Here is a 25,304-nt window from a genome sequence, read left to right as displayed (position 1 = left end):
TGATTTATGTTAGAATATGGAACCTGACCTTATGACATAGTTGCTGCTGAGGAAGCATTTGTTCTAAAACTGTGATGCACAAGGTCACATACACTTTCCTTACAACTAGTCATTACATTCATAAAAAACTTTGGAAAACAAATGTTTGTAGGAGCTGTATACATTCAGACTCTCGGAATCATCACCTAAGTTAATTTAATAGCAGGAACAGATACTGAGACTTTCAAAGGGCATGCCAATTAGAAAGGGTGAGCAAAGAAAAAGCTTGTAGGGAGTGAAAGAAAGGACTAACTATAAGATAATATAAGTAGGTTATATATCTAAAGCATTAACATTTAATTGGAATGCAGAATATTCAGGATGTTTTACTCATTAACTGGCAGTTTATTGTCATATATTTAACCTGACTAGTTCAAAATATACATTGGTAATCGACACAACCACTATGACAGAAAAGTCTCATTTGGTAGAAACACTTATACGTTTTAAGTTTTTGTATTACAGAGAAAAGAAATGCAGCTAACACAACTACAAAGGGGGAAGTAAAGAGCCGTGTAAAAGGGGATAAATGGTGATGGAAGGAAACTTGTCTTGGGGTGGTGAACGCATGATAAAGTTTGTTGTATTACAAACAGATGATATATTATAACATTGTATCCCTGAAACCTAATTCTATTAACCAATGTTACCCCAATAAATTCAATTAAAATAGAGCAATGTGGAGATTTCATGACCCATTGTTTTAAGCTTGTCTTTTGTTCCTGATTGCCTTAATGTTTCATACTCAAGGATGTTATGACTCTACCATTTTGACACTGAAGAAAAACAAAAGGAAGCATATGAACATCACAAATGAAGTAATAGATTGACAGATATAATTATACCTAAAACAAAAATGGTAAAATGTTTTGTAAAACTCATGCTGTTGGTAATATGGAAAATCATAAAATTAATCTACAAAATTTAAAAATTATTAATAATATTATAATTCATAACGGCTAAAATTACAATGATAACATTTGCTATTAACTGATAATTGATTAAAGATAAAATTGTCTTAATGAAATTGATTTCTACAAATTTGACCTAATATAACTAGACGTGCTAGAAAAAATTCCAAACCTGAACATGTAAGGGCTGAAGCAGTAATTGTTAAAACTTGATATAGACAGCCCGGCCAGTGTGGCTCAGTGGATTGAGCGTTGTCCCATGGACTAAGAGGTTCAATTCCTGGTCAGGGCACATGCCCAGGTTGCAGGCTGGATCCCCAGTAGTGGGTGTGCAGGAAGCAGCCATTTAATGTTAAAATATTTTAAATATAACAATTAAAAATATTTTTTAAAAACGATACAAAGAAGCCGATATGTAAGACATTTTTATTTTATTTTATATTTTATTATTTTTTTATTTTTATTTTTTAAATAATTTTTTATTTTAAAATTAATAGAGAAAACAATGGAGTCTAGTGAAAATAACTTTACGAAAATTAAAAAAAAAAAAGCATTAACTCAAGAATATTATCTCAAACAAAATTTAGTATAGTTATATCATGATTATAATTTTTGTGTTGTTTATGTACATAGAATACGAATTCCAGAATCATAAAGTTGACATCAAAACTGGAGAGTCCAAACAAACCTAAAGGAAGCCACATGTCACTTTATGAGAGGCAGCTTATGGCAAGAAAAGACTCACTGATGCTCCCACTATTCCCACACTGAATGTATCAAACTCTGTACCTTCTGAACTCTAAATTTTACTTAAAAATGCAACTTATCTCTCTTTTTAAGTTATCCCAGCTGTTCTGCTCCCTCTTTCCATCCTTATCTTCCCTTAATATTAGAAATCTCTTATTTTTTCCATATAGCTTCTTTTTCATGGTGAATACGTTCTTTGATCGCTGGCCAATCCAAAATAAGTTCTGATGCAAAGAACTAGAATATTGCCTTATTTATTTTTCCCAAGCAATGTCATTTTTGGAAATGTTCACTGTGCTCTGATCTTAACAAAAATTTATTGTTTCAGTATTGTCATTTCTTCATTCTTAGAAGTAATTCATGTGTTTGCAAGTGAATCAGCTTCAGCTCATATTGCCTATTTGAAAAATTAACTGGGCCTCTTCTTTGTCAACAAACTGTATAAGATGGGCTGACAGAACAGCTGGGCCTTGGCAGCCTGGCCAACACTGAAGGGCATGCTGTTGGCAGCTGGTCCAGAAGATGATGCTTCTTGGCTGATACCGTGAAGCTGGAATGGGTTTCTTGCTGCTCTGTCTAATCTAAATATGATAAGAGTCGGAAATGTAGTAGAAGAGAGGTTCCTCACTCACTCTCTAGGAGATTTCTTAATCTGTTGCATATTTGTGTGGCAATGAGAGTCATAATTTCCATATTTAGTAATATTCAAAGGCAGTATTTTTTTCCCTAAATTTAAAACATTTTCTTAGACTCCCTTTGAGAGTAAATGTACATATGTATGTACATTATGTATGTATATACATATATATGTATATTTGGCACATAAGCAATATATCATCACATAAAACATGATAGCTTTTTATTCTTTTTAAGTAATTTATGCTTAAACTAAGTTTTAGAATTGAATATGTAGGTATGAAAATAAGTAGATTAAAAATGGTTCTTAGCATTCATATTGTCTACTTTAAATTAGATTCATTTAAATAAATTTCAATATTTTTGTGTTTTAATGCTCTGCAAAGCCTTTATATTTCTGATCATTAGCTTTTTTTTTTTAGTTTGAAAGAACTAAAACTATGTTCATATTACCTTGTTTAATGGGTTTTTAATATAGTTAAGAAAGAAAGGAGGTAAGTGTTTGCCAGAGCACCAGTACACCTACCAATCTAATATTACCACTAGACAGCCATAATTTCAGGGTTCGGCTACCCACTCTTTTCCATTTCCTTCCTTCCTCCCTCCCTCCTGCCCTTCCTGCCTTCCTTCCTTCTACGTCTCTTCTCTCTCTTGCTCAATGTTATCATACCAATAATAAATGAATTATGGATGTAGTTCTTCTGCACAGGATTTTAACAATAGGTTGTTTCACATGAATGTTCCCTTTCAGTTTCCCACCCACCTCCCGGAGATAAATATTGAGCAGTTTGTTATATCACCTTCCTGTCCTGTTCAGTGCATTTGCATAACTATAGTTATATATGTTCATTCACTTAAAAAATTAGATAATAGAGCCCTGGCCAGTTTGGCTCAGCGGTTAGAGCGTCGACCTGCGGTCTTGAGAGACCCGGGTTCGGTTCCCACTAAGGGCACGTACCTCGGTTGCAGTTTGTCCCCGACCCTGGTTGGGTCGTGTGGGTGGCAGCCACTCGATGTGTCCCTTTCACGTCGATGTTTCTCTCTCTTTCTCCCTCCCACACTCTATCTGAACAAAAAATAGAAAAAATGTCCTCGGGTGAGGATAAAAAAAAAAAAAATTAGATAATAGAAAGTATTATCCTATGAGTAGAAATTTTCACTTGGCCATGTGTTCAAACGAACAAGTACAGATCCAGCCTAGTGGTTCTCAATGTGTGATCCCTGGAAAGAACTTGTTTAAAATGAAAATCCTCAGGCCCATCACATCAGAGACTCCTGCTTTGGGGCCAGCAACAAGCTTGTGTTTTAGCAGGCCTTGCAGGTAATTCTGATGTAAGCTCAAGTCTGAGAACCATTGACTTAGGTCATTATCTCCAAGAATGCCCAATTGTGCTTTGCGTGAATACGCTACATTGTACTGTGCAGGTGCATTAAACATTGTAATTACTGCCATTTTGGTTAACATCAAACCACTTCCCTTATATGTCAATGTCTGTGCATATCTCTGTTGCATGTATGCCGGTGTTGCTGCAGGATAATTTTCTTCACCAAAGCTTGAAAGCGACTTCTACTTCTTTCCTTAGGACAAGTGAATCTTTAAAATTTTGCCAATTTGATGTGTGAAAGTAAATTACATTACAGTGCAGTTTAAATTAATATTTTCTTAATTACTGGTTAGTTTGAACATTTTCCCACACAGATCCAAATAAAGCAATCATTGGTACATCTTCTTTGTCTATTGATAGTTCTTATCTATTTCTATTTCTTATTGGCTTGTCACCTGTCTTCTTGTAGACCTGCGGGGACTTTTTACGTACTACATAATTAATTTAATATGTGATACTGATGTTGCAAATTTTACCCTCCAGTGTGTTGTCTCTTTTTTTCTCTCCCATTGATCTCCGTCACCCCTCTCCTTTTGTCCCCCCAAGGCCTTCACAGCACTGTTGTCTGTGTCCATGGGTTATGCATACATGTACATAATTCTTTGGTTAATCTCTGCCCACCTCTCCCTTCCCTCTGAGATTCATCAGTCTGTTCATGCTTCCATGTCTCTGCATCTATTTTGTTCATCTGTTTATTTTGTTAATTAGATTCCACATATAAGTGAGGTCATGTGATATTTGTCTTTCCCTGACTGGCTTTTTTCACTTAGCATAAAAGTTTCCAGTGTATTATCTTTTAATATTGTGTAAGTTATTTTTATTTAGAGGTTTTTATCTTTAAAAGATGGATTATTTTATCTTTTAATTTTGGGTTTCAAATTTTGTACCTACTTTAGCAAGGTTTCTTTCATATATATGCATCTTATTTTGTATTCTTTTTTTTGCTAACAGCTAATAGTTATTTGTGTATTTGATGATTTAATCATTAGGAAAAAGTTTTGTCCATAGTATGAAATATTAGTCTAGTGTTCTCTCTCTCTTTTCTCATTCTTTCAATCTGCCCTAGTCCATACAGGATAGTCAACATTACACCCTACAGCCTTAAAATGCTATTTTTTATCTTTCTCTTATTTATTTTTTTAATCCTCACCTGAAGACATTTTTGCATTTATCTTCAGATAGAGTGTGGGGGGGGGGAGGAAGAGAGAGAAAGAAACATCAATGTGAGAGAGACACATTGAGTGGTTGCCACCCACACGACCCCAGCTGGGGCCGGGGACAAACTGCAACCAAGGTACGTGCCCTTAGTGGGAACCGAACCTGGGACTCTCTGGTCCTCAGGCTGATGCTCTAACCTTTGAGCAAAACTGGCCAGAGGTGAGGTATAATTGACATATAATGTTATATTAATTTCAGATATACAACATGATTAATATTTTTCCTTGTGCTAAGAACTTTAAAATACTTTTTAACACAGTATAATGTTTAACATTAAACATTAATACATTTAAAAGATGTTAAAAATGCTATTTTTATCATTAACAGAATTGCATTACTCTGTTCTATCATTCTAGTTATCCCTTTTGTACCATGCCATGCTACTTCAATGTCTATACTTTTGCAATATACTTTGATATTTAGGAAAACAAGTCAATTCTTTGTCATTATTGTTCAATATTTCCTTGATTGGCTTAAGACAATTTTCTCTTCTCTATAACTTGAAAATAAAATTTTATATTTCCCACCCAAACAAATTTTGGGATTTTAATCACACTGCATTGTTCTTGCAGTGAGACCGTGTGGTAGAAAGCATGGCAAACTTTTATAAAGAACTTCGCAGTAGGACTATTTCGGATTACTCAAACAGAAATACAGTTTTACTGTAACCAGGATAATGTGAGGACCTTTGAATTTGTTTTAATAAGAAACATGAATATGCATATTTGGAAGGCTAGAAGATATTGACCTTTCCTTCTCTTTAAAAAAATAACAAAACAAATCAAAAGTGCATCAGTTGAAACAGTGCTGCTTTCACGAGTTGGCTTTCTGGATCAGAATTTACCTGAATAATATTTCCTATCACTAAAATACTTTTGAATATCACTGTTTAAAAAATACTTGCGTATATCCAAACACTAATCTAAGAAGGATTAAAACTATATACTTGTTTATTACAGTTCATCCCTAGGGAGTATTGGCTTTTTGGATTAAAAAAAATTAGGCAAGACCATTTTTCAATTGTATAATAAGAACATATTCAGTCATTTGATTGCTGTATAAATATATTGTTGACTGTCAAGACTGTTGCAGAGTTACAGATGTTTTTATTCTTATTAATTTTCTATGCATATTTGAAAGTTCTAATCTTATAATGAAGATCTTAGCAAACCTTGGTAACAGGTTCTTCCGTTTGAACCTATTATCACAACCTGTGTGTTGTCCTTTGCAATATTTTACATATCTTGGTTCATATTTCTATTCTTTCTCTAATTCAGCTATTAAATTTCTTAAAATACTATTACTGCTCGCACATGGAAAATAGACATAGATTTTTATGTCCAATTAAAGGGTAGAAATGGGATCTGCTATATAATCAGAGATCATAAAATATAGCATTTATTTCTTCTCATGGTTTAAATCATTTAATGTAACTTATGGTTTAAAATCTGTGATAAATCTATTGAGGTTGGATCTGTCTGCCACATCATGTGAGAAACTGTCCAACTAAAAATACATGTTTTCCCCCCCCTGTCTGGTTTGGCTCAGTAGTTAGAGTGTTGGCCCGCGGACCAATGAGTCACAAGTTTGATTCCAGTCAAGGTCATGTACCTGGGTTGCGGTTCGTCCCCAGCTCTGGTCGAGTCATGTGGGAGGCAACCCATCACATCAATGTGTCTCTCTCACTACAATGTTTCTTTCTCTTCCTCCCTCCCATTTTATCTGATGATAAATGGAGAAGTATCCTTGGGTGAGGATTTTTTAAAAAGCATATTTTTTTCAATGATCCTTTAGAAAGGATATAGGGAAGGGTTTTAGCCAAGCATTTAATCACAAGTTCCATATCCATAGCTACCTCACAAGTCTCTCCCTCACACACATACGCATACACACCTTGTCTCACCCCCTGGCAAGATACAGCTTTGTTAAATTCTTATTTACATGGTAAATACATTCACCACAGCTTGTTTTGGAGGAAGCTCTTTCAGCCTTTCTGATGACTGATGTTATATATTCAAGTAATTTTGTTTTCGCTAACATATATAATATAGGAAGCCTTTTTATTTTTATTTTTTTGGTTCAAAACTTTAATATACTCCCAAACTGCTATTTTTACTCCTGTCCATCAACATCATCGAAATATTTTTTTTTAATTTGATGAAAATCCTCATAAATTTAGAGAGTCATTTTTGCTCCTCAGAAGTTCTGAATCAATTTACAATTATTTCAGAGTTTATCTTTTATTTAATTCCATGGACAGTCTTATGCTTAGAAGAAACGTTTATGATACACAGTCACTTGCTCAAAAAAGGTGAATGAACTTAATGAGATAACACATGTAGATCATTTAGCAGAGTACTTTGCAGGAAGTGACTGCTGAGTAAATTGTCATCATATTTGTGATTCAGTTGTTGATAAAAATAATTTATTTTATGAAATTAATAATTGTAAGCTATTGTTGTCATCACTACACAATTGCAGGTAACCCAATATAGTGGGAGGAGTATTTCTGCCTCTCCCATTGAAGTTGGTCTTGGTCATATGCCTGGCGTTAGCGAATGGATTTGGAGCTAGCTCTGATAGGTATGAGTCTGGATTTTGATAGTGTTGGGCCAGGGAGAATTTGAAGTGGAACTACTGTTCCATGACTTGGATTTGATTATCTGTAAGAATACCTGGAGGCATCCCTAGTATATTATGATGGCTCTTTGAGGTTTAGTCACCCACCATGAAGGCTTGCAGTAAGTTTGATAGAGATCTGGGAACTGCCTTTGCAGAATATTGAAGAATGTCTCAGAAGGCTCAGGGCAGTAAGAATGTTAGCGTAGATTTATCATATCAGGCTTCTTTTTCAAAAGATTTCCCAAAGGATAATTCTGCAACTCTAAGAAGTACACTGGTCAGAGGGGCACTGACATCTAGGAGAAGCTCAGGGGTGACTGTCTTCTGCAGACTGGGACTGAAGTAGAGGATCCTGCCATGGAACTAGGATCTCTAAACTCAATAAGATGATCGGGTGCTGAAATGGCAGGGATAGGGTGGAAAACTTCACCAGAAGACTCATTGTAGATATAAATAGTGTAATGAACAGCAATGTCAGAATAACAACCAGGTTTCCTTTATCTACAGGACTGTGTGGTGATACATTATATATTATGGTGTCTTTAGGGATAATATATAAGGGTAGCTGACTATAATAGTACTTGCCTTCTATAAATGAAAAAAAAAAAATGACACCTGGTGAAGAGGAGGTTGAGATTTTCTACTATAATAAAAAATCATAATCACTCATCCAATTTCCAAATCTAAACTAGTTCACAGAGCCAACACTCGTTGTTTGAAAGGGAAACCAAGCTTCTTTGAGGAAAGACCCAGTGATATCACTAGAAGTTTACCCAAAATATACAATCTGAATCTTCTCCAAAGGGATTTGTGGCCACTTATCATAGTAATTTGCATTGGAGAAAGAGGAACACCAAGACTTGTTGAGTGTTGTTGAGAGTACAGTGTCTGAGAGGGCACTGAAACCAATGGGCTTGTAATGCTAACATAGAGTTGTGGCTTACGAATGCCAGTTGATAAATGGAGCCTTGGCTCAGAGGAATGGGCCTATTGTTATTTTTCCAGACTCCCAAGTGAATAGTTGGGATGAACATACTTAGCAGCTGGCAGGATCCTCACATAGGTTATCTGATTAATGCAGCAAGTCAGAATCATTACAGTAAGAAGGACCCAGTGGAATCCTATAAAACATTCTCTCTCAATCCAAATATTAGATTAGAAGTAATACAGGCTTTCAGGAGAAATTTTAGACATTAGGTAATACCATCCAAGACTTGACTAAAGAAACAGTAGTCTCCATCATATCCCCCATTTTTTTTTTTTTTTTTTTTTTTACACACCTGAAAATACAGGTGGATTATGGCAGATGGTGACAGACTCTGGGAAACAATCTAGCCAACTTTACTGCTGGGACAGATGTGGCATCTTGACTGGAACAAATCAACATGCCTCTGACACTAGTCAGTAGACAACTAGTCATCTGACAAGTAAATGCTTTTCAATTTCTTCAAGAAATAATTTAAAGTTTGCTTTTAATATGGAAGTGGACAACAATCCATTTGTAAAGCTCCATTCTGCATCAAGATTATTAACTCTCTTACTCTCTATAACAGGTAACCTGACTGTCTTGGTAATCTACAAAACATTCTACTAGTCCATTATGTTGATTACATTATACTACTTGACCCTGAACAGGCAGTAGCAAGTACTATGGATGTCATAGTGAGATAAATATTTCCCAAAAGATGAAAAATAAGATAACCCATATTTTAGTGGTCTGTCAAATTGGTGAAGATTTTTTGAAGCCCGATGGTCTGGGGCATGCTAAAACATTCCATGTAAGGTTATAAAAAAAAAAAAAATGTTGCTCCTTATTAGCCCTACTAATAAGAAAGAAGGCCAGCCTGTGGTAGGCCATTTTGAATTTATGGGCCTCCCTAGTCTATATTTGGAAATATTGTTTCAAGTTACTTTATCAGGTAACTATGAAGTTTCAAGTAAATTGTACATCAAGAGAAGGCTCTGCATAAGTCCAGGTTTTAGTGCAAACTTCTTTCCCTCTTAGGCAGTAGCATCTAGCATATTTGGGGTTAGAAAGAATGTTATGTGAATTCTTTGTTAAGTCCTAAGAAGAGTTATAGCACATAATTTTAGATTTTGAAGGAAGACTAAACTTTTTATTACAGAGTACTAATTGCTCTTTGAAAAGCAACTCTTTGGTCAATAAGGAGTAGGAACCTATCAATACATCAATACATGCCCCTTGGTAGGCAATTATGCGACCCATTCTACATGACTCCTCGGAGGGTGCCAGTAGAATGGGGCCCAGTCTCTCTCAGCAGTGACTAGCACAATAACTCTTTGGCATATTGGTTTTTCTTCATTTTCTGTGTAACTTTCATAAAACCCCCTGCTCTTTTTTTCTCTGTGGTTTATTTTAAAAATGAACTATCTAGTTGTAATCTCTAGTCTCACATTTTCTTTCCTCGGTAAATTCCAGGATAAGACAGTACTCATCTCCTGGTCTCAGATCTAATGAGGAGTGTATTTATACACTGACCCCTAGTTTCTTCTTCCTTGCTGATAACCTTATGTTGGTTAAATGTGATTCAGAATTATTGTACTTCCACTTTTCCAGAAGACTCAGAAAGGAAAACTACAAGTTACAACTTATAATATGATGTTCAATCATATTTTGCTTTTATTTCTTAAGACTTTTATGTAATATAATAGCACAGATATAGACTATATTTTTCTAATGTACTATCCCCATCTCTTAAAAATATCTTTTATTTTTTAATAAATCTAAGCATTGAAAGTTTGCAGATTCGTGTGCAAGAGATGTCAGTGATGAAGAGTTATGCTATAAATACAAACTGAGCATTTGATTATGACTACTTTGCCTTTTATGGTCAAAATTGGATCTTCTGAGAGATCAGAAAATAAGTCTCAAAACAGAGGCAAAATAATTAAGCATACAAATCCATGGAATTTTGAAATTAGGTGTCTTTTGATATTACATATTTTAATAAAAAATATGGATAGGAGTGATAAGATTATAACCATTGTTTTATTACAGCAGTTGGCACAAAATAAACATTTAAAAATCATTCAGAACATTTAAAGGGAGAGTAGGGAATCAATATACATTTCAACATAATACTAAGAGTCTATTGGTTGTATTGTTCATAGTTATATAATTTTAAGATAAACAGTTACAAGTCTTTTAATGTACAAGTTATATAGAGTTGCATAGACACTAATGCTTTGCGTTTTGTCTTTTTATTTTTAGAATAGTTCTACTAACATAATTTTAGTTATGTATTATTTAACTTGATAGATCTTGAAGTGGTAGATATTCCACAGTACAGTTTTCTTTCTCAGCATTTTAATCTTTTTTTTCTAGTAGTTATTGATCTGTCAACAAAATCTAAATGCACATACCTTAAAATTGTTTTAAATTAATTTTTTTCTGATGGAATGATAACCAAATTAATTGATCTGTTTTTGAGTCTATCTTACATATATGCTGTGTGTGTGTGTACACGTGTGTGTGTGTGTATTGATAAATCCATAAAATATTAGTCATTTGGCCATATTGACATGTTGTGAATGATCATTTATAGTTGTATTCATCCATATTACAGTAATCTCCTCTTATCCATGGGAGTATGTCCCAAAACTCTTAGTGGATCTCTGAGCCATGGATAGCACCGGACCCTATATATAGTAAGCTTTTCTTCTATACAGCATACCTATGATAGAGTTTAATTTATAAATTAGGCACAGCAAGGGATTAACAGCAACAACTAATAATAAAATAGAACAATTATAATAATATGCCATAATAAAAGTTATGTGAATGTGGACCCTCTTTCTCAACTGAGATGGCTAATGACTACTAACTGACTAGGCAGGCAGTGTTATGCAGTGTAGATGTGCTGGACTAAAGGATGATTCATGTCCCAGGTGGGACAGAGCAGAAGGGCCCTCATTTAATCATGCTACTCAGAAAGTGGGTAATTTAAAATGTATGAATGGGCCCTGGCTGGTATGGCTCAGAGGTAAGAACATTGCCTGCAGACCAAGGAGTCCCGAGTTTGATTCCAGCCAAGGGCATGTACCTCGATTGCATTCTGTCCCCAGCCCCAGTTGTGGCTGTGCAGGTGGCAGCCAATCCATGTGTCTCTCACATCGATGTTTCTTTCTCTCTCTCTTTTCCTCCCTCTCTCCCTCCAGCTCCATCTGAAGATTAACGTAAAAATGTCCTCAGGTGAGGATTTTAAAAAAATCTGAAGATTAATGTAAAAATGTCCTCAGGTGAGGATTTAAAAAAATAAAAATAAAATAAAATAAAATGTATGAATTATTTCTGGATTTTCCCATTCAATATTTTCAGACCATGTTGACTATGTGTAACTGAAACTATGGAAAGTGAAACTGTGGATAATAGGAAACTACTGTATTTTAAAAGGAAACATGGAAACAAATACAGTCGTGATCCACTTGTGATCCTATTGGCTCAGATTTATCATCTTCACTTATGGCCAGTACATTAAAGATGCCATTTAATAGAATTGGACTTGCTTGTGTTTTCAAACTTCAATCTAACGTAACGTTCTTTAGATTAACTTCAAAATATTGAGGTTTGCAATTTAAATTTAATAATTTCAGTTACAATGATAACAAATACTACCTATCCACTTCTATGCTAAATGTATTTTGTGTGATGATTAATAATCTATACTTACCAGTGCTGGTTTAAACATGACTTATTTGTTTCAAATTAGAATCATCACAGCCTTTTCCTGAAATGCTCAGAGATGTTTCAAACAAAATCAATAAGAAATAAAAACCTTCCTATTATCTAAAAAAGTTACCTTATGCCACACAAGGAAAGTGCTTGTAAAATGGGCTGAAAAACAAGAAAACAGTTATTACGAATGACTCAATCAATTCATTTTTAGGAATTGTTAATATTTTATTTTGATTTTTCTCTTAACACCACAGTCTTAACAAAAAAAACCCTAAAAATAACACGTATTTCCCTGACAGTTTTATCTTTTTCCATCAGCAAACATTGATTTCTTCCTTTTTCTGCTTCTCATTGTACATGAGGAACTGTCCTCCCATACAACCCTTCTTGTTTACTTACTGGCCTTTGACAGAAATCATTAAATGTTGTGGAGAAGCTTGAGCAGAACAAAGTCCTTAGTGCCTTCTCTGTTGGGTGTCATAGAAAATCTATTTTGGAGAGGCGGTGTGGTTAATCTTCGCCTGAGGATATTTTTCCATTGATGCTTTAGATAGAGTAGATGGGAGGGAAGGATGGAGAGAGAGAGAAACATCGATGTGAGAGAGACACGTTGATTGGTTGCCTTCTACATAACCCAGACCAGGGCCTGGGTCAAACCTGCAAGCCAGGTACGTGCCTTTGACTGGGAATAGAACCTATAATCCTTCAGTCCTCAGGCAGATGCTCTAACTGCTGATCCAAACCAGCCAGGGCAGAAATTCTGTGTTTTTTAAGATTAACTTTTAGGCTTTCAGGTTTGCAATATAGCACCAAATCTAAGAGATCTTTTGTTTTGAAAATATGTATAACAGAAGAAGTAACCCTTTTGAAGAATTTTTCAGTGTCATCAAGAAGATGGACTATAGCTAATACTCGTGGAGTTTTCTGAAATTGCACAGAAGTATTATGTGTTACATAAAATGCTTGTAAAGCCATTTCACAAGATGCATAAATTTTGTATCAGCTAATGTCTAATATGGGCCTAAAGGCTCCCCAATTCCATATTGAACAAATGCCTGAGTTGCATGATTGTATATTGCATTAATTTCCTAGGGCCAAAGTAACAAAGTACCACATATTGAGTGGCTCAAAACAACTGAGATTTATTCTCAGCTGTGAAGGCTAGAATTCAGAAGTCAAGGTGTCATAAGGGCTACATTCCCTCTGAGAGTCTGGGTAGAATCCTTCCTTCCTTCTTCCTAGCTCCAGATATCAGCCAGCAATCCTTGGTGTTCCTTAGCATTTAACTGATTATTCCAAGTTGTGTCTCCATCATTGTGTGTGTGTGTGTGTGTGTGTGTGTGTTTGAAAGGCATTTTTCATTTCTTATAAGGACACTAGTCGTATCGGGTTGCAAGTCTATGCTACTCCAGTATGACCTCATCTTAACTAATTACATTTGCAACTACTTTATTTACATATAAGATCACATTCTGAGGTTTGGGGAGTTAGAACTTCAACTTATCTTTTTGGGACACACAATTCAACTAATAACATATATTATCCATTCTTGTCAATTAGGGAGTTCATGCCCTCACTGGGCATATTCTGGGGCTGCGTGGAAGGACACATTAAATATAATGGTTGCTGTGCATCATTAATCACAGTGCTTTGCCCAGTGATTTTATGCTTCTTGTTCCTCCCACTTGTCCTCACCCCTTCCTCTTGGCTAAATGAGTAAATGACTTATTTGTCACCTATTTCTGAAAGCCTGCTTGGTAAAAAAAAAAAAAAAAAAAAAAGCCTGCATATAAGTGTCCTTTCTATGTGGTCCCAGAATTCTTACTGTAATAGATCATAAGATCCTGCTTTGGGGTGAGAGAAGTTTTAGGCTCCGGAGTCAAACTACATAGTTTCAAATGACACTTTCTTCACTTTCCAGCCCCGTGAATGTAATTTATTTTACCTCCTTTTCCTTCGTTTCCCTCGTGTATAAAATGACAATAGTGGTAATGATATGATAAGGTCCTTTAATGATCAATTAAAGTCATACAAGGGAAGACAAAAAGTCTGCAATAACGTTAATGATGACAGAAATAATAAAGCAGAACAATAATTTTTTTTTTTTCCATTTGTATCTTTCTCAGTGGACTGTGAACTCCTAGAAAACAAAGGACTGGGTCTTCATTCTCATTTTCTATCACATCAGAGTGAACATATGTCATGATTTGCCGGGGACACTCATGGCTTGTGGCTATTGTTCTGGTATCCTTATAACTGTTATCTTATCTCGGTTCCCAAAAGTATCCTGCTTTGGAAGATAAAATGGATGAGACCATAAATACAAAAGCTTTACACATAAAGGGTCTCAATTATTCATTAAATGGGTGAATGCAACAGGCATTATCACTTTATGCTAATTGTTCAATAGTTTAATGAATTGTGTTTCCATTTAAAAATACCCATGAAGTTTGCCTGTGCCTATGACATTTGCCTCTTAGAATGAAGCATTTCAGGAAACCTTCTGATTCACTTGTGTGGGTGCTTTTGGAAGCCGGATACCTCAATGCCTGCCGGAGTCATTTATTTATTTTTTTTTCAGGAGTCATTTAAATGTTCCCTTGGTTGTCTCAAAGACATATGGTGTCTTCTTATTTTACTACCCAAAAAAGATTTAAAGAAATGGGACAATAATATGGAGCTTTTAAAATCCTTCAGTCAGAGAAAACTCAACTCTCCCCACTCCATGCCACTTTTGACAATGGTACACATTTGTAATTACAAATGAACAGTGTAATGGGGATTTTAAGCTACTGGGACATATATACAAAGTATCAGACAAAAATATGGTCATTTGTTGTTTGGAATTTGTTGCTTAATATCAAACAGCAAAGTACTAATCCTGTGTCTAAATAATATAGATGATAGATAACTGGTTTTCACCTGAAAAAGGCAAACAAAGTCACTATCAATAATAAGAGGAGCAGAGTTTGAAAAGTGTGTGCTAAGTCTCAATTGACTTTATATAGACAGCTCTCCCCAGTTAATTTTGCTAGAAGCCTCTGTTGTTCCTATGGTGCAAAACAGAAATCCCAGAGGTAGAGTTAGTTCCTTCACAAGCACAGGGAGTTTGGACATGAAACAGGATGGCTGATCCACTGTACTTTCTCTCATGTATCTTTGGATACCCTGCTTGGAAACAAGGCAACCTGCATTGACCAATATTTTAGTGAACAAAATTGGCAAATGCTCCAATATTGTGATGACATCCTGTAACATCATGTTGATAAGTCTGAATATTGCTAAACATTCTAGAGTAGCTTGTTAGTGATTTAATGTGTTCATAGATTAAACTAAAACCTGTATTTAGTTTCTTATTAGATAGACACACAACCTAAGTCTAGAACTGCCCTTACAGCCATTTGTCTACTTGAGATTTTATTCCGACTATTCTTTTTTTCAATGTGAGGATTTTAATTTATTTGTTTATTTATTTCTTTAACATTTTTTATTTTCAATTACAGTTGACATATATTATAAAGACATAATATGACTTCCTATGTGATCATCCTGATAAATCTCACACCCATGTCCCACCATACATAGTTATTAGACTATTAAATGACTATATTCCCTATGCTACACTTTGCATCCCCATGACTATTCTGTAATAACCAATTTGTACTTCTTAATCCCTTCACCGTTTTCTCATCTGCCCAACCCCCCTCCCATCTGGCAATTATCAGAATGCTCTCTGTACCTATTATTCTGTTTCTGTTCTACTTATTCATTTATTTTGTTTTTTAGATTCAGCTGTTGATAGGTATAGATTTATTGCCATTTTGTTGTTTATATTTTTTATCATTTTCTTCATAAAGAAGACTCTTTAACATTTTATGTACTACTGGTTTGGTCATGATAAACTCCTTTAGCTTTTTCTTGTCTGAGAAGCTCTTTATCTTTCCTTCCATTCTAAATTATAGCTTTGCTGCTTTTAAGCACTTTGAATATTTTAACCAATCCTTTATAGCCTGCAAAGTTTCTTTCTTTTTTTCTTTTTTTTATCCTCACCCGAGGACACTTTTCCATTTTTTGTTCAGTTAGAGTGGGGAGGGAGAGAGAGGAAGAGAGAGAGAGAGAAACATCGACGTGAAAGAGACACATTGAGTGGCTGCCATCTGCATGACCAATCAGGGCCGGGGACAAAGTGCAACCGAGGTACGCGCCCTTAGCGGGAACTGAACCAAGGTCTCTCTGGACCATAGGCCTACACTCTAACCACTCTAACAGGCCAGGGGGCCAGGGCTAGCCTGCACAGTTTCTATTGAGAAATCAGCTAACATTCTTATGGGAATGCCTTTGTAAGCAACTAACTGCTTTTCTCTTGCTGCTTTTAAGATTCTCTCTTAGGCTTTTGATTATGATGTGTCTTGGTGTAGGCCTCTCGGGGTTCATCTTGTTTGGGACTCTGTACTTTCTGGACGTGTAGGTTCATTTCCTTTTCCAAGTTAGGGGTGTTTTCTGTCATTACTTTCTCAAATAGATTTTTCATTTTGTGCTCTCTCTCTTCTCCTTCTATTATCCCCATGATGCAAATGTTGTATGCTTGAAGTTATTTCAGAGGCCTCTTACACTATGCTCATTTTGAGGGGCTTCTTTTTTTCTTTCTGCTCTTCTGATTGGGTGTTTTTTTGTTTCCTTATCTTCCAAATTGGTGATTTGATTCTGTGCTTCATCCACTCTACTATTTTAGTTAGTGTATCCTACATTTCTGACTAGATTTTTTTTTTTTATGCTGTTGAAGTCCTTACTAAGTTCCTTGAGCATCCTTACAACAAGTGTTTTGAATTCTGCATCTAGTAGATTGTTTGTCTCCTTTTTGTTTGTTTTTCTGGAATTTTGTTCTGTTCTTTCATTTGGGTCATGTTCTTTGTCTCCTCATTTTGGCTGCCTCCCAGTACTTGTTTCCATGTATTAGGTAGAGGTTCTATGTCTCCCAGGCTTGGTAACATGGCCTAGTATATAGTAGGTATACAGTAGAGTCCAGTGATACAACCTCCCCTGTCACCCAAGCTGAGTACTTGAGGTGTGGCCCCATCTGGGTTGTACACCGTCCACTAGTTGAGACTTGATTGCTGTTGGCACATCAATGGAAGGAATTTACCCAGGCCGATCAGCTGCAAAAATTGGTTGTGACCACTCACTTCCAACTACCATTGAGCATCAGCTGCACAGGGGCCCAACCCATAGAGCAGGACTTAACTTCAGTTGCCTCCAGAGCCTACTGAGTCTGCCTCTTGAGTGTGTCTCTTGTGCAGGTGGCTGGGTGGTAGTGCTTCAACATGGTCTGAAGTTGTCAACTAGTTGCACTGGCTCTGTGGCCTCTCTGAAGGTGCAGGCCAAGGTCATCCACTGTCTGTGTTCTGCCTGGGACCACCAGACATAAGCTACATAGTGATCTGTAGATAGGTGCTACTTGTGCTGGGCTTAGAGGTACCAGGTAAGGCCAAGCTGTGAACCAAGGTTGGTTGCTGCTAGTGCCAGGCCTGGGGCCACTTAGAGAGAGGTATGGAGCTTGCTGAGGTCAGATGCTACATTTTTTAGAAAATTTAGGAAAATCTGAAGCATGAGCCAAGATAGGCTATTCATATGGAAAAGCCATTGAGAGCAGAAAGCTGGGTGGGGTGAGGCACCAGGGAATCACAGGGTAGGGCAAACAATGTGAGCCAGGTTTATGGAGACTCAGATATGGCACAGGCCAGCCAGCTCTGTCAGGAGCTTAACAAAGGAACCTCTGCTAGCATTTCTGTCTGGGAGAAAGCTGTCCCTCTTGCCTTGATGCCAAACAATTGAGTTCCTCCCAGTATGTTTCTGGTGCCTTTCAAGCTGCCTCCCCACGCCGGAGCCCAGAGGGAGTGAGTCCGAGTAAGTCCGTGTGCGGGTCCTTTAAGAGGAACACCTGGATACCTGGGACTCCAGAAACCTCAACTTCCCTCAGCCTTAATCCCCACTGGTTTTTACAGCCAGAAGTTTTGGGGTCTTCTCCTCCTGGCACTGGAACCCAGGGCTGTGGGCTCTGGTGTGGGGATGGGACCCTTTGCTCCTCATGGGGGACCCATCCAGCTGAGATATTTCTTCTGACTTTTTTCCACCACACATGGGTATGGGTGTTCCACATCTCTAGCCTGTTCCACATCTCTACCCCTCCTTCCAGTCTCCATGTAACTTCTTCTTTAATTCCTTAGTTGTAAGACTTCAATTCAGCTTGATTTCAGGAGGCTCTGAATGATTGTTGGTTTATCATTGAGTAGTAATTTTGATGTGGTTGTGGGAGGAGGTAAGTACCACATTTACCACCTAAGCTGTCATCATGCCTGGAAGCCCCCCTGAGTGTTCTTGACATTCACAGTAATTCACATACTTGGCTTGTGTCTGCCTGGTGTCAATTACCAAAAAAGTACAAACCAAAATATTTATTGGTTTATATAATTTCATGAATGTGCATGTGTCCATATTTAATATTTCTTGCACACATGGTTGCAAGGTACTACAGGGCTCATATGTCATATGGTTATCAGTATAGGACAAGAAAAATAGAAAAACATTTTGATTATTTAAAACTGTGAGTTTAAAACTGAAGACATTTAATGTAGGAAATGAGTTACACTGGGGCCCTTCTGGCCTAAATTGTGGTCTCTGATACAACAGCATGAACATTACCTGGGAACTTGCTAGAAACACACACTCTTGGGTTCCAATCCAGACTTACTGAATTAGAAACTCTAGGTGTGGGACACAATAATACAGGTTTTAATAAGTCTTCCCAATGATCTTGATACATTTTAAGATTTGAGAATCATTCATTTAATGGCTTTATGTAGTGATGCATTCCAGAAACTCTTCAGAGATGCTCTTATATGTTGACAGAATACCCCTTGGACCCCAGGCATAAGTGAGTCCCAGATATTTACTTATTTCATGCATCATGGGATGGTCGCTACTGGCATAGTTTTCATTTGCACAGATGCCTTTCTCCACAGACAGGGACAGTCCTTCGGCCGCTGGAGACCAGCACTTCACAGAGGTCCTTCTCCTGAGTGCACTCGCTGGTCCTCTGGTGGCAGTTTTCTTTCAGAACTCAGTCAATACATGGTGGAACTTACTAGACAGATTGTCTTAGCCCTGCTTCCTTGGGCATAGTGGAACCCAGTGGTTCTTTAGAGGGTTTAGGGAAAGGTAGATTTACGTACTCTTTTTTACTTTGTCCCTTAAAAGGCTTTTTTGTTAATCTGCACCCGAGGATATTTTTCCACTGATTTTTAAATAGAGTGGAAGGGGGGTGGGGAAGGGAGAGAGAAACATCAATGTGAGGGAGACACATTGTTTGTTGTCTTGCCCATGAGGGCCAGGATGAAACCTGCAACCCAGGCATGTGCCCTTGATAAGGAATTGAACCCACGACCCTTTGGTGCATGGGCCAATGCTCTAACCGCTGAGCAAAACTGGCCAGGGCATCCCGTAAAAGGCTTTTACAAGAATTGAATCACATAAGGTATGTAAGGAATTTGAGCACGTGCCAGGCAGATGTCAGGCACTAATGTGGGTGCTCATATCATTACTGCCGACTGTACCAGCACCACACTGAGTGCAGGGGTACGCACTGCTGCCGGCAATAGCGGCTGGTCTTTGGCCCCTGTACCCACTGTCTTGTCAGAAGCACAGGGATAATTCCTCTCTGTTTTTCATGGCCCCTGATGGTAGCCTTTTAAGAGCTTATTCTCTTGTACATTTATTATGATCCCAATAAAATATCAAGAAGATTTTTTAAAAATTAGACAGGCCTATTCTAAAATGTATATGAAAATAAATAAGAACTAAAAAACAGCTAAACATTTTTTTTTCTTTTTTTTTTTTTTTTTTATCCTCACCCGAGGACATTTTTCGATATTTTCAGATAGAGTGAGAGGGAGAGAGAGAGAGAGAGAGAAACATCGACGTGAAAGCGACACATCGAGTGGCTGCCACCCACACGACCCAACCAGGGTTGGGGACAAACTGCAACCAAGGTACGTGCCCTTAGCGGGAACCGAACCCGGGTCTCTCCGGACCGCAGGCCGACGCTCTAACCGCTGAGCCAAACCGGCCAGGGCTAAACATTTCTGAAAAGAAAATTAGCTTGGGAGGATTAAGAAACCATGTTTCAAAATATATTTTAAAAAAATAATCATTAAAATATCTTGGTATTGTTTTATGAATAGATAGACCAATAAGCAGATTATAAAAACCTTAAAAAGAACCATATATATGTATGTATTTATATGTATACATAAACAATGTAAAATAAAGGCAATATTCAAATTATTGAAGAAAATACATTTTATTTAAAATAGTTTGGTACAAAATGATGTCTTTCTAAAATAAATCACATTTCAATCTTTACCTCAAAGTTCACACTATTGGATAAGATATGTATCCATTCAATGGAACTCCAGGCATGTGTGAAAGAAAAGGGGACGATCTAAACACACTACAGTAGAATGATCTCAGTGGTTGAGATCTATCTATTTATTTATTGATCTGTCATCTATCTTTATATATTTTTGCTATACAAATTTGTGATATTTTTGGAAATAAATAATAGAAGAAAAACTAATGAAAACAGCTACCTTTAGAATATGGAAAGAAACAGGGATAAAGGGACACAGATTAAGCATCTTTGAATTTTCTATATTTTATATTTTTGATGTTGAAACCCATACTTTTATGTGTCTCCAAACCAAATTGTAAATTTCTAAAAATTGAAGACAAATGGAAACAAAGGAAGCAAAGTAAATAGCAAGCTTATAGAATCAGTATACAAAAAAGAATTATCTCACATGATTTTAAAACAGTGTTTTGGTTATAATCTAGTGGAATATATCCTTAATGGAGGCAGGGAAGGAGAACTAAAAAAAGACTAAATTGCATTTAATAATTGCATTGTTGTTTTACTTACATTGTTGTTTTTGTTGTTGCTTTGAAGCTCTTTACATACATAATAGGTGTGGCAGGCTGAATAATGACCCCAAGAAGGACCAAGTCCTGTTCCTAGAACCTGTGCATGGTACCTTACATGCAAGAGGAACTTTGCAGATTAAGTTAAAGATACTGAGCTAGAAGATTACCCTGGATTATCTGAATGGGCTCTCTGTAATCACAAGGGTTTTTACAAGAGAGGAGTGGGAGGTCAGAAAACAGATGATATGCTGCTTTGAAGACAGAGAAAGGTAGACAGAATCCAGAGGATCTGGGCAGTTGCAGGAAGCTGGAAAACAAACAAACAGACTTTTTACTCCCTGGAAACTCCAAAAGAATGCAGCTTTGGCATCCCGTTTTAGACTTTTGAGGTCCAGAGATGTAAAATGATAAAGATGAATGGTTTTTAGCCTCTGAACTTAGGCCATTTTGTTATATCATCAATAGGAAACTTACACAATAAGTTAAAGAAGAGATGTTAAGTATGCACTCAGACAATTTAAATGAAAACTTTACAATTTTAATTTTAGCTGAAAATATTAATTTATATTTTAAAATTATTTTTATCTTTCTAAAATATGTACAGTTCCTTGCTCAGTCTAATGAAAAGTTATAGAAACAATGAACCAAAGAGCATTCATAGCACCTGGATTTTTATCTCTAAATACAGTGTCCCAGTAAATGGGACCAGGTCTCCTAGGAAAAATTGCTGATTCCTTTCTTGAGGCAGGAAATAGTCATAAAACAAGGAAATGATCAAAGATGACTGAGGGTCACTTTCAAAGGACACAAAAGCCAACTGGAAAGGGTTTCTACTGGTTAAAGAAGAAACTATTTGAATCTAAAAATAACTGTATTAATGTCAAAGATGTAAAAATCTATGAGTATATCATGATAGCATCGTCTCAAAACAACATTAAAATGAAATGACTAAACCAACAAAACTCAACAACTGCTAAAATCATTGGGTGAAATATGTTGGGAAAAGGTAAAGTTCATGGGTCAGTATGACACTACCTGGACACTCTGATCAGTCTTAATTTGGAACAACCAGATAGTATTTGACTCTTGATCAGAAGCACTAGGAAATACAAAGTGCCATCCATGGATTATTCTTAGTCTGTTGCCAAATAAATTACTCTTCCTCTGTTCCCAAATGAGCCTAAATATAATGAAGCCTCTGGAACTAACTAACACTTTCTAGAAAATATGTGGTTAGAGAGCGCTGTTAAATGGCACCAGGATGCAACCACCTAAACACACAATGTATGAAAAAAAATGTATAGGACAAATCACCTAGTCCTTAAAGGACATTTGGTCCTGTCAAAAATGTCTATGAGATATTTGTAGTACGCCAAAGGCCCTTGAATTTTGATACTATCAAAAATGTCCATGAACTTATTTGGTCCATGCCAAATGGTCCTTGATCTTTGGTCCTATCCAAAATGTTCACACTTAGAAAACATCTGTGGGTGCAAATAGTCCATAACATTTATTTATAGTTTTGGTTATAGGATTAATATATAAAAATGCTATGATGTTTTCTTCATTCAAAAATCATGTTGTGTTGCCCTGGCCTGTTTGGCTCAGCAGTTAGAGTGTCGGCCTGCGGTACGGAGAGACCCGGGTTTGGTTCCCCCTAAGGGCATGTACTTCGGTTGCGGTTTGTCCCCGGCCCTGGTTGGTCGTGCGGGTGGCAGCCACTTGATGTGTCCCTTTCACATCGATGTTTCTCTCTCTCTCTCTCTCCCTCCCACTCTATCTGTACAAAAAAATGGAAAAATGTCCTCAGGTGAGGATAAAAAAAAAAAAAATCATGTTGTGTTATATTACCAATAATAACAATTCTTGTTTCTGAAGCCTAGCTGGTCATGGTGCATGGGGTTGAGTAGATGGTTCTGTGGGTGCCATTGTCTCTATGGATGTTTTGGTACAGGACCAAATACCGAGAACCTTTTGGCATGGTCCAGATGTCTCTGTGGATGTTTTGAACAGGACCAAATGTTTGTTAATCCACCTATTAGATGATAAGGGTGGAGGGAAAGGGGAAAGTGTTACAGATTAAGATATGTAAGGCTCATGTCAGATTTATTCAATGGAGAGATTTTTTCTAGATTCTGACCGAAAAATATATGTATAAAAGTTTGTTTTGAGATAATCAAGAACATTAAACACAATTTTTGTATTTAATATTATAAAGAGCATCTGTTAACATTACAAGGTGTAACAAATGGTATTAAGGTTACGTTTTCTACTGTGCCCACTGATAGAGATAATATGAAGAATTTACATTGTGGAATTTGCTTAGGACACTAAGAGAATAAAGATAAGTGAGTTTTTTTAAGGTGAGAGGGCAACTGTGAATGACAAACTATTGTTTTTTGAAGCTGTGTGATGGGTATTCATGGGCTTATTAAAGCATTCTCTTTACTTTTGTGTAGATGTAACATTTTCCAGGAAATCATGATAAACTTCAAAAGTAATGAGATCGGCTCTGGCCCACAAATGATGATTGAGCCTGCAAAGTCCTGTAACTCAGAGCTTGACAGTCATATACTGGGAAAGAGTTTAAAGCAGAAGAAACTCAATACCTAGAAAATACTTTTTAAAAAAAATTGTGATATAATTGACACATAACACTGTAAGTTTAAGGTGTAAAAGCTGTTGCTTTGACGCAGTTATCTGTTGCAATGTGATCATATCCATAACATGAATTACACCTCCATCAGGTCACATAATTATCGTTTCTCTTTTTCTTTGGTGAGAACATTTAATATCTTGTCTCCTAGAATATTTAAAATATATAATTCAAATACTATGCTCAACATTGAATCTCCAGAACTTATTTGTCTCGTTGTAAGTTTGTACCCTTTAACCGCATCTCCTCAATTCCCCCAACTCCAGCCCCTGGTAACCACACTCTATTCTCTGTTTCTATGAGTTTGGCTTTTTCAGATTTCACCAATTAGTGATATCATACCCTTCCTATATCTAGCTCATCTCACTTAGCATAATGCCCTCAGGGCCCATCTACAATGTAGCAAATGGCAGGATTTCTTTCCTTGTCATGACTGAATAATATATCCCATGGCATATATATGCCTCATCTGCTTCATCTGTTCATCCATTGGCAGACACTTAGGCTGTTTCCATATCTTGGCTACTGTGAATAATGGTGCAGCAAACATGGGAGTGCAGATATATTTTTGTTATCCTGTTTAGAAAATATTATTTTTAACCTCAGTAAAATGCTCATAAAATTTTCAAATTTAAACATAACTTTCTGTTATCATAAAATAGATTACACAATATTTAATTAATTATACGCAAGGGTTAACTTGATTTTATTTTGTGATAACTGGATGGATAAACGTCTGAAAATATGTTTAAGGAAAGAACTAGGGCCCGGCCGGTGTGGCTCAGTGGTTGAACATCAACCCATGCACCAAAAGGTTGCTGGTTCAATTCCTGGCCAGGGCACATGCCCAGGTTGTTGGCCAAATCTCCAATGGGGGGCATGCAGGAGGCAGCCAGTCAATGTTTTCTCTCATCCATGTTTCTATCTCTCTCTCCCTCTCCCTTCCTTTCTCACTAAAATCAATAAAGGAAATAAAAAGAAGAAGAACTAGGGCTTTGTATTTAAAAAAATTACTCTCTGGCCCTTTTTATTACTGATAATTAAATACCAGGATCAGTTATCTGGTAAAGCCATCATTAGGGCACAACATAAACCAGGTTATCTGAATTTGAAAAGAAGAAGAAAAAATATGTGTGTGTGCATGTGTATATTCTGGAAGGATCTAAGAGTTAAACATAAAGAAAAGAAACAAAAATACTTGAGGAAAATGTGTGTGTGTTTTAAAATCTCATAGTGTGGAAGTCTTTAAAAGGATGCTAGGAAATCCTGAAGCTCTAAAAAAGACTAGTATGTTTGAGTACACCAAGCAACAACAACAACAACAACAACAATAATAGTAACTAAGTCTTGGGAAAAATCCTATGTTAAATTATAAGCAAATGTCAAACTGGAAAAAAAGAATATTAAAATATTTACAA

General features: G+C 36.5%; 1 protein-coding gene across 2 annotated transcripts in view; it reads left to right on the top strand.

Annotated features, from left to right (window-relative positions):
* Window positions 1-25,304, top strand: part of MDGA2 (MAM domain containing glycosylphosphatidylinositol anchor 2) — a 925,908-nt gene that overhangs the window by 373,314 nt on the left and 527,290 nt on the right. The gene's annotated exons all lie outside the window — the stretch shown is intronic.

Source organism: Molossus molossus, unplaced genomic scaffold, assembly GCF_014108415.1.
Source record: "Molossus molossus isolate mMolMol1 unplaced genomic scaffold, mMolMol1.p scaffold_m16_p_1, whole genome shotgun sequence".
Classification (NCBI taxonomy): domain Eukaryota; kingdom Metazoa; phylum Chordata; class Mammalia; order Chiroptera; family Molossidae; genus Molossus; species Molossus molossus.
The sequence above is the reverse complement of the archived record's forward strand: the minus strand, read 5'-3'. Positions and strand labels throughout refer to the sequence as shown.